The following is an 11,344-nucleotide window of genomic DNA, read 5'->3' as shown; positions in this document are numbered from 1 at the left end:
ATGATACGCACACGACAAACTGCCTTAAAATATTTAGACTTGAGGGAAAGCTTCGTTAGCAAACGATAGCACGGCAATCAGCACTCGAATATAATTATAACCCTAATACTAATTGTAAATATTCATCTCATCTATGGGATCTAATGCGCGCGCTGTTTCTTTGTCTCTGCGTGTAGTAGTTGAGAGAGCCAGTTTAAGGGCGGAGAAGAAGAAAGAAAAGAAAAGCAAAAACTGCAGCGCCGTGGTTTTAAAGCGCAGCCGTGGTAGAGAAACGGAATGCGATATAAGCGTGCGTAGCCACGATACGCACACGACAAACTGCCTTAAAATATTTAGACTTGAGGGAAAGCTTCGTTAGCAAACGATAGCACGGCAATCAGCACTCGAATATAATTTTAACCCTAATACTAATTGTAAATATTCATCTCATCTATGGGATCTAAAGCGCGCGCTGTTTCTTTGTCTCTGCGTGTAGTAGTTGAGAGAGCCAGTTTAAGGGCAGAGTAGTTGGAAGGCATACTTTCTAGGAAAAATGGCCGCTCAAGGAGAAGAGCGAACTCGAGCGGCTTTAGAGGCTAGGAAAACTGCCTTAAAATATTTAGACTTGAGGGAAAGCTTCGTTAACAAACTATAACACGGCAATCAGCACTCGAATACGACGAGAGAAATTACTGAGACGTGGAAAATTCCCTTGAAAAAAATCTGGTTTGCTAGACAAATGCTCGTATGTATTGAACCTCTTAAAAGATGAGGGGTGAAATATGCGCTCACCGAGAGGGCATCTTCAGCGCGAGACATCCACAAGGCACCTTACAGAGATGTGGAGAGCTTCGCGGCCGGAACGAAGCATCCCTTCTCCGCCGGCCAAGAGGGGGAAACGTGCTTTCCGATCGCTCAAGGTTGCGCGGACAACGCATAGCTCTAGCGTCTAGGAAAAGCTTAACCAGGTGCGATGGCGGCACGCATAGCGTGGGAAGCTAGCCGCCAGAATAACTATACCAAGGACTGCTGCTGATGAGGGCGAAGTACCTTCGTGTAATTATAATAACCCTAATAGGACTACTTTCGAAAAAAAAAAAGGAAACGGCCCAGAGGGCTATACTACGAGAGCTATGACTGATAGTTTTCTATATATATATATATATGTATATATATATTGATCGCATCTATGGGATCGCATTCGCGCGCTGTTTCTTTGTCTCTGCGTGTAGTACAGTTAAGAGAGCCAGTTTAAGGGCGGAGAAGAAGAAAGAAGAGAAAAGCAAAAACTGCAGCGCCGTGGTTTTAAAGCGCACCCGTGGTAGAGAAACGGAATGCGATATAAGCGTGCGTAGCCATGATACGCACACGACAAACTGCCTTAAAATATTTAGACTTGAGGGAAAGCTTCGTTAGCAAACGATAGCACGGCAATCAGCACTCGAATATAATTATAACCCTAATACTAATTGTAAATATTCATCTCATCTATGGGATCTAATGCGCGCGCTGTTTCTTTGTCTCTGCGTGTAGTAGTTGAGAGAGCCAGTTTAAGGGCGGAGAAGAAGAAAGAAAAGGCATATTCAAATCACGACCATGTTGAACTTGACCTCGTATTCTGCGTCTGTAATAATTGTATGTTTCTTAAATGAATCCGACGTTACTGGGGCTCTCACACCACACACATTCGAAGTGTGAAAGTACACCGGCCGAAAGTTCCTTATTGAATGTCGTTTGAGCCATAGTGAGGTGAGAGTAGAGCTAAGTTCTCACCGAGAGACCACATTGTACGGAGATACTATTGCAATACCACGATTATTATGTGCTGGCGCATCGTAGATATCCGATATAATTATTCTCCAGCGACGCAGCTGTACATACAATTATTTACATAATAAGGTGGAAAATACAGACTAAAATTGCTCAAGCTGTTGCTTCGCATCATTCAAGTGAATATGACTTTGTGAATTCAGAAAAGTGATATTCAAACGGTTGTGTGTACTTCGGCGAAACGAAACTTGTATTGTTTATGTGCTGAATGCTGTCTACCCAATCTCAGTTTTTAATGTATACAGGCCACACATAACAAATGTAACTCCAGAAAATGGAAATCCAACGTAATTTACATTATGTTATGGGTCAATTTCATTGATGCGAAAGCGTCAAATAGCTCAGCGAGCGAAAAAGGTGGCGTCTGTAGCAGCGAAACGGCACCGAAAGTCCAATTGGTTGCGACGTCACCTAACGTGCGTGCCTCGACCGAGCAGAGCAGGCTAAAGAGAACGCCTGCTGCTGCACCACGTGTTGCTTGAGGGGAGAGGGCACCGTCGTCACATTCGCTCTCGCTTGTTGGAAGCCTGTCTTATCAGCCCGTTCCTTGTCTGCGCAAGCTCTCGCCTGCATTCTAACTTCACCTCGGTAATAATGGCACAATAATAATATTAATAATAATAATAATAATAATAATAATAATAATAATAATAACCTGGAAATAAAGAAGCAAGCCGAGCCGACCAGTAGAAGGAACAGAGCGCTGGTCTTCAGGCCTTCTTCTGGCCGGCTCGGCTTGTTTCTTCCTTTCCGTGATGCGCGGTAGCAGTTTTAGAATGCAATATTACCTCAGCTAATCCTCAAGCTTAATGATATAAAGAAATCGTTGTATATATAAAAAAAAACAGAATAAATTCGAAAATAATATTTCACCGACAATTAGGATACTCGCTAATGAAAAATTTTAGTGCAGCTCTAACCATGTTTTCATTTCGCGATATATTGGGTGGCGCGGATAATCTGTCTCGTGCGGCACGTTGTAGACAGAGCGAAGTGTGCCGCTACTGCCTCGCTAATCTGGAGATCGCGAGAGCCAGCGCGTGGATGACGTGTGGGCGCGATGCACAGCAGCAACCGCCGACAGACCGCAGAACGCTTTTCTTCTCACTTGAGACAAGCAGCAGGACAGGTTGGCATGTTCTCGTGAATTCCGTTACCTGACAACGGCCGCAGATGCATGCGTTGGACGAGTGGTGTATCTGTAGAGAGATAACAGTGTGTTTTCACCGTGACGATTGTCCTGCGCTATAACAGTTAATATAACGAGACTCCAGCTAATTTTCAATGCTCTGGGAATAACATGGCATGCGCTAAGAGAACCTACACCGGGAGTAAGCGTGATGAACTCGTCATTTAGAGGCACCTAGCTTTTGCCTCGTGTGTGCAAGCACCTGTCATCTGCACCCTGCACTTCGCGCGTGCATGATGTCTCAAGGTGGTTTTATGCGGAATGGGGTTGTCAAAAACGGAATGTGGTGCCTGCGGTATCCACGTGACTCCTGCGGTATAGGATTTTCTATATCTGCCGCCATGGCCGTAAGTTGCGGCGCTGGCTAAAGACTCCCAGAGCTAGATTTAGTACACGTGTACTATTCAATATGGTGAATGGGGGCACTGCGCCGCTGTAGCTCACACATAATGCGAAGACGTGGGTTCGGATCCAACCTGGGACATGTTGGTTGTTCTTTCACTGTCATTCGTTTTTACTTTATCATTTCTACGTTGAACTTAAAAAAATTGACGCAGAAACTCCTCTGGGAGTTGTCTAAGTATGCGTAAATATTGTGCCACTAGCTCATTTCCATGCAGACCAGTGTCATTATTAATGTTATGAAACTTGATCCGATCAGTATAATGCTTATCAACACTTATCAGTCGTTATCAATCTTATAAGACTACATACGACCCTTATCAGCCGTTATTGGTTGTTATCAAGTTTATCGGACTCGATTTGACCCTTATCAACTGTCCTCCGTCCTTTTCCACCCTATCAGACTTGATCCCACCTTGATCAACCGTTATCAGTGCTTTTAGCATCACCAGAAGAGATCCGACCATTATAAGCCCTTATCGCTCTTTAGCATCTTATCCATCCGCGTTGAACCACTACCAACGTGATGATACCTATATAACCCCTGATCCCTCCTTGCTATCCTTATCGAATCATTGACTGCTATCTGTTTGTGTTGCGCGACGTGAAGCGCATGAGCCCTCATAGATCGATGACATTTTGGTCGGGAAGAAACGCCCCAACGCAATGCGCATCCTACGACCGCCGACACGCAACGGGGATGTGCCGCTTTTGGCATTACATTTTCCCAAAATAGGAGTTTTAATGATGTGTACAATGCACCAAGTCAGCTCTACATGTGGTTATAGTCGTCTAGTCGTCTTAAAGCGTGACGCAACGTCTCCCTGTCATTGTTACAACAGGGGTGATGTTTCAGATACAGTGCATGGTTTCGTCGCAATCACAAACGCTGCATGAGGCACTTCTTTCTCCGCGAGTAGCAAAAAGACTGACTGGGTGCAGCTTCTGCGTTCACCTACTTTGCTTCTAAAAGCAAAATATAACCAGTCATAAAGCTTCTTAAACACAGCAAGCAATTTTTCTGCTTTATGTTGGCTTATATATATTTCAGCCGGTGTGACCATTGACAGGCCTTTCAGGGGGTTAGACAACAAACAATACTGTGGTCTGCCCAATTTCACAGCCATGGGAACTTTTCACAGTAGTTAGTTATCATTCGTTTCAAGCGAACTCAAGCTTGCATAGAGCTCGCCGCTCACATTGAAGGAAAGTCGTACAACCCTGCTCAAATGCCCGTATTTATTGACGTATTAGGCTCCACGCACATAAAGACAGATAGAATGAAACGAAGGGTCTGAGCTGCCAACTGGGAGCGTCAACATAAATCCAATAACGCTGCTTCTCCCTCTGCGCCGCCTCCTCTCCGGCCCCTGTTCGTTTTCCTTTATGTTTTCACTTGATATTGTACGCGAGAACATGGACAGCTATTGAGCGTGGCATTTCGTTCTCTGTCCGAAAAGGGGAAAATATGAGCGGAGGTACCATGAGTGTAATTACATCTCGTCAAGCGCCTAATGTGAATGCATGCGTTGGGCCGGAAAAATTCCCGCTGGTTCACAGAGCGCAGTGAGGGTTTTTTGCCAGAAGAAATTCACCTCGCGGGGCTTCTTCCAATAGCTATCATCTGCGTCACGATAAAAGGACAGCGGTACGCGTAATGATGCTCAATACAAAGCCGTAAGATAAGGCTGGAACTGCAAACACAAGGAGCAAAAATTGAGGAGTAGAACGAAGCAAAATTTGTCTAAAACTGTTCAAATTACAATTAAGCGAAAGTACTTGCTTTAACGACTTAAAGGACAAGGGGGCTGGAACTGGCTGAAGTTTTCTTTTAGAAACACTCCTAGCGTAAGATAATTTTGGGAATACGGGCCCAGGTTCTTGCAAATATGTGAACATGCGGCTTTTTCATAGGAGCAAGTTGGAATTCTCGCTACCCCGGAACATGCACTGTACAAATACTCCTGGATGTTTTTTCTCTTTTTGCTCTTCACTTGATCTCGATTTTTATGACAAGCCCATGAAAGTGGGTTGTTCGTTGACTGCTTCCTACTTATCACTCCGTGATTGCTCTTGACACGTTCTTATTGGGGCTCGCACATCTGTGTTAACAATGCTCGTACTAAAAGACAGCCAAACGGGCAAGAACAAGTGAATCTGTTCAGTGGTGCGTCCAGGCGTATAATAGACAAAGGACAGAAAACTCTTATTACTTCAGGTACTGTTAGAAACTAACTGAAAAACAACAACAATCGGATTGGTAAATTCCCAATATATTATATGTTTGGTGAGACCAAATATTTATACCATGGTGTCACGTGCAATGGAGCTGAAAGAGCCAATTAAATAAATAACGAACAAACGAAAACACAACGCAACCTCAAGAAAGCTTTCATTAGATGTGGGCAAGGGCATTCATGTACTTAGATCTCGAACAATGAGCGCGAGCCATAGGAAAGGGCGCTGACTTTTCTCAGCTTGGGCACATGGGCGTTGTCTTCTTTTGCCGTACTTCTGTGCTAAAAAAAAAGGGGGGGGGCTTTCAAAAACTCAATTGTTATGGAACTCAAGATACTTTCGAAAGGTGGGCTGCCCAAAAATAAATCTTGTTTCCTGTGATTTGTAACAGGTCTAAAGTTTTAACTGGCATTTCACAAGTAATTTGAGAACTTGAGATTTGTATTCCCACGAAATAGAAGTCATCCGTTAATAACCTGAATGTATTTAACGAATATTCAGCAGTGGAGTTGTAGAAAAGTGCTATTTCACATTTAGAAACCCTTCTTGCGTAGCGCACAAGCTTCTTCGCTGGCGTCCTCCAGGAGAATTCCACGCCAATCACAACACTGAAAAGCGAAGAGATTTTTCAACTCCAAATTTATGCAGGAAGCTTGGGATGTCTTAACTGCGACTCACAAGTTGGCGCCTCAACACCCCATTCATCAGTCATTCACCGGAAAATTAAGCAATGGCTTCAAAAAAAAAAAAAAAAAAACTTTCACTGACGATTGCGACACTCCCAAATCCGAATTTCGGGCGCAGCTGTCTAGGTGTTTGGAATTCGCAATATATTATGTCAAAGAATTTGATTCTGAAGGACAACGTGCTCTCGGCGGCAGCGCTGAGCCTTTGCTCGGGCAGCTCGTTTAGGAGCAACGGCAGACGAAGCATTTCCATCGGTTGCGTCGATCACTGTGTAGAAAGAAAGCGTAAACACGGGAACACGTGGCTTGCGCAGAGCGCATTCTCAAGTGGCGGTGGCGGCGCCATAGAGTAACATAGTAAACGACAAGAGTGGACACTCGAGCCGTTTCGCGGCCGAGCTACGGAGATTCGCCGGTTCCGCTAGGTGGCAGAGCACACCAAGAAAAATATAGCTGCGGCCGTGGCTAGCAGCTTCACAGGCGGCACGACGCCACACGTGCGAAGCGCAGTCAGGCCCCATCGCCCGGCTCGTGGCGTCGTTATAATCTTGCGTAAGATGAGCCCGAGGATCATTGTTGGGTTCTTCTGCCAGTGTCTGACACTACTGCTTCGTCGCCGTTTCATGGTAAGGCCGCAGGAAGTTCTTTTGCACGTTGCTAAAAGTCTTATTCTTTTCGTATTTCGTTATGTCACTGGTAGCCGCATGAACGAGTGACGGAGGCGGGCATGGTGGCTTTGAAGCCATAAACAGCTGCTTCCTATCTGCAACGTTGAATTTCATTTTGCATTCTTCTTTTAATCATGCGCAGCAATGAGTGGCGATGCCAGCGATGACAGCGACATGACAGCGTCCGAGCTGCGAGACACGTTCGGTACAATGACGAAGTAAGAAAATACAATAAAATGATTCGTAATAAATGCGGCCTATGAGCACATGCCATTCGGTGCAGAGAGCTTTATGTTTATTTATTGAAGAATATTACGCGCAGCGGCTTCCTAAAAAGTATAGTGCCCCAGTTTGCATAAGGAATGTGGCTATTTCTAAAGCGGGACAGGTGGAATATTTGCAGTAGGGCAATAATGCGCGCCCTCTGAACCTCTGCAGCAAGCTATGTGCGCTCGAGCGTTGTTAGCTGTTTTGCATTGGGCTGAAGATACGTGTTATCGTGTTTTAATTGTGTATGGAGTTCTTAGCGTCGAAAATTTCTTGTTTCTTAGCATTTATAACAGTGCTTCATTGACCTTAGATCAGAAAAAATATGCATTACTCGAAGGAACGTAGCATCTACATTCAAAAGCTTTGAAGACTCCAGTATTACTTACACGAAGGAACGTAGTATTTACATTTAATAGCTTTGAAGCCTCCAGTATTGCTTACCTTCTATCTGTCATTCTACGTATTACAGGAAACTTCACCATTCCTTCCTCAATATACACTCTACAGTCAAAGGACATCATGGATATTCATGGGAAAATTTCCAAGTATCAGAAGATGATTGCAAGGCTTCGAAGACAGCAGGTGAACACCCCCAATACCGTCGAAGTTGACTGAGATGACCATATCTTGCAGCTGTTTAATGAGGACTCACTGGATGTTGGTGCGTGCCCAATGATTTTTCTAGATATTTTATTTTGACGCGCAACTATTCACATAACTTTGCTGCCTTAATTCATCCTCATTCGTAGAAGTACAAGAAAAAGCGTCATCTTTATTCCTTCTAAAACAATCAAATTTTGAGTAAATTAATTGCTGGCTTGTCTGTGTACCATTTTTTTTTCATGCTTTGGATAACTGCAACGCGTCTTGTATGTGTCGTTAGGCTTGTGTAAAGGTTATTGACATCACGCCATTAATTTCCGAGTATTCTACATTACTTCCATTTCGCAGATACTTCTCGTTTTCATGTGTCTGCCACTTTTCTCACAATCTTGCTGCAATAAATTGGTGTCTGCTGTTTTCGTGTTCTTGGCTGTCCAGCAAGCTCATTGATATTGAAGGAACATGGCACATTTATTTGCGATACTCCTTCGGTGTGAGTTATTTGAAATCATCATCACCATCATCATCATCAGCCTGGTTACGCCACTGCAGGGCAAAGGCCTTTCCCATACTTCTCCAACTACCCCGGTCATGTACTAATTGTGGCCATGTCGTCCCTGCAAACTTCTTAATCTCACCTGCCCACCTAACTTTCTGCCGCCCCCTGCTACGCTTCCCTTCCCTTGGAATCCAGTCCGTAACCCTTAATGACCATCGGTTATCTTCCCTCCTCATTATATGTCCTGCCCATGCCCATTTCTTTTTCTTGATTTCAACTAAGATGTCATTAACTCAGGTTTGTTCCCTCACCCAATCTGCTCTTTTCTTATCCCTTAACGTTACACCCATCATTCTTCTTTCCATAGCTCTTTGCGTCGTCCTCAATTTAAGTAGAACCCTTTTCGTAAGCCTCCAGGTTTCTACCCCGTAGGTGAGTACTGGTAAGACACAGCTATTATACACTTTTCTCTTGAGGGATAATGGCAACCTGCTGTTCATGATCTGAGAATGCCTGCCAAACGCGCCCCAGCCCATTCTTATTCTGATTATTCCGTCTCATGATTCGGATCCGCCGTCACTACCTGCCCTAAGTATATGTATTCCCTTACCACTTCCAGTGCCTCGCTACCTATTGTAAATTGCTGTTCTCTTCCGAGACTGTTAGACATTACTTTAGTTTTCTGCAGATTAATTTTTAGGCCCACTCTTCTGCTTTGCATCTCCAGGTCAGTGAGCATGCATTGCAATCGGTACCCTGAGTTACTAAGCAAGGCAATATCATCAGGGAATCGCAAGTTACTAAGGTATTCTTCATTAACTTTTATCCCCAATTCTTCCCAATCCAGGTCTCTGAATACCTCCTGTAAACACACTGTGAATAGCATTGGAGAGATCGTATCTCCCTGTCTGACGCCTTTCTTTATCGGGATTTTGTTGCTTTCTTTATGGAGGACTACGGTGGCTGTGGATCCGCTATAGATATCTTTCAGTATTTCTACATACGGCTCGTCTGCACGCTGATTCTGTAATGCCTCCATGACTGCTGAGGTTTCGACTGAATCAAACGCTTTCTCGTAATCAATGAAAGCTATATATAAGGGTTGGTTATATTCCGCACATTTCTCTATCACCTGATTGATAGTGTGAATATGGTCTATTGTTGAGTAGCCTTTACGGAATCCTGCCTGGTCCTTTGCTTGACAGAAGTCTAAGGTGTTCCTAATTCTATTTGCGATTACCTTAGTAAATAGTTTGTAGGCAACTGACAGTAAGCTAATCGGTCTATAATTTTTCAAGTCTTTGGCGTCCCCTTTCTTATGGATTAGGATTATGTTAGCGTTGTTCCAAGATTCCGGTACGCTCGAGGTCATGAGGCATTGCGTATACAGGATGGCCAGTTTCTCTAGAACAATCTGCCCACCATCATTCAACAAATCTGCTGTTACCTGATACTCCCCAGCTGCCTTCCCCCTTTGCATGGCTCCCAAGGCTTTGTTTACTTCTTCCGGTGTTACCTGTGGGATTTCGAATTCCTCTAGACTATTCTCTCTTCCATTATCGTCGTGGGTGCCACTGGTGTTGTATAAATCTCCATAGAACTCCTGAGCCACTTGAACTATGTCATCCATATTAGTAATGATATTGCCGGCTTTGTCCCTTAACGCATACATCTGATTCTTGCCAATTCCTAGTTTTTTCTTCACTGCTTTTAGGCTTCCTCCGTTCCTGAGAGCATGTTCAATTCTATCCATATTATTCTTCCTTATTTCAGCTGTCTTACGCTTGTTGATTAACTCCGAAAGTTCTGCCAGTTCTATTCTAGCTGTAGGGTTAGAGGCTTTCATACGTACTCCTTAGGAACAGGCAGCTTTCGATCAACAACGCCGTGAGCAGAACCTGGAACGAGCTCGTCTACGCAGTGCCGATGCTGCAGCCCGGGCACAAGAACGGGCTTGTGCAGCCGAGTGCAAGCACCGACTGCGAACCGAGGATCCGGCAGCCTACCAAGCCGTCCTTTCATGAACGATCGGGATTAACCCAGTGATAAACACCGGGGCCGCACGTTATAGCTTCGCTGGTTAACTGTCTCTACGGAGTGCTTGGGCGGTGATTTTTTTTTTCAGATAGGCCTTGGCAATTATGAGAACTTCAGTAACTGTTTCATGTTACGGTTTTTAGTGGCCATTCCTGATTACTCTAAGAGAGACGTTTTTAACCAATATTCAGTGGGGTATTAAAAGTTAAGCAAGGTCGTCCTCTACGTAATGTTTTGTTCCTATGTTTTCGTTTTACTCGCAGGATCACGTTAATACTGCTGCATTATTTTCATCGTACCGAAATCGTCCACTGACTCTCCATTTGAACAAGAACTTACTTGATGTCCACGTCGACGGTGCCTCTTTGACGGCATTAACTCATACTGGAGCACAGGTGTCCATAATGAGTGCTAACATCCGTCGTCGAGTAAAGAAGGCCCTCACGCCTGCTACTACACGAGATGTACGCATCGCCGATTGCAGCGCTGTCGCCGTCACTGGAACGAGCACTGCCTAACTGGAAACTAAATGGAATAAAGCAGGCCTTTTGTTTCGTGAGGCGTACATTTTATGTTATGTGAAAAGCTCTAGACGATATCGAAAGATTTCATCGAATATTGGAAAGTCGTTTTCTTTTAGGATATCTTCCAACATACCTAGAAGAAAAACTTGCCATCGGACGTCCCTAGCGCTGGGATTTTTGCGCAAGTCCTTAGTTTGAAACAATGCATCTTAATTTATGATTTCTGTTTGCTTGTTTCTTGTCACCTGGCTAGTCGATCCTGGCCGATGCTGGCGATAAAGTTGGCGCGGCTTCAATCGAGACAGTCACAAAGGGTGAAAAGAATTGAATACGAAATTAATCGTCGCCAAACTGAGGCATGAGTAGAAAATATAGGATGTTTGTGATTTAATACACTAATGTCACTTGGCCTCTACCGC

General features: G+C 44.2%; 1 long non-coding RNA gene across 1 annotated transcript; it reads left to right on the top strand.

Annotated features, from left to right (window-relative positions):
* Window positions 1-4,348: 4,348 nt before the first annotated feature.
* LOC129380415 (uncharacterized) lies at window positions 4,349-8,290 on the top strand. The gene is made up of 2 exons (XR_008608424.1): window positions 4,349-7,210; window positions 7,732-8,290. It is a non-coding gene; the product is annotated as an uncharacterized lncRNA (long non-coding RNA).
* The last annotated feature ends 3,054 nt before the right edge of the window (window positions 8,291-11,344 follow it).

Source organism: Dermacentor andersoni, chromosome 1, assembly GCF_023375885.2.
Source record: "Dermacentor andersoni chromosome 1, qqDerAnde1_hic_scaffold, whole genome shotgun sequence".
In the NCBI taxonomy this organism is placed as follows: domain Eukaryota; kingdom Metazoa; phylum Arthropoda; class Arachnida; order Ixodida; family Ixodidae; genus Dermacentor; species Dermacentor andersoni.
Note: the sequence above shows the minus strand (reverse complement) of the source record. Positions and strands in the feature narration are given on the sequence as shown.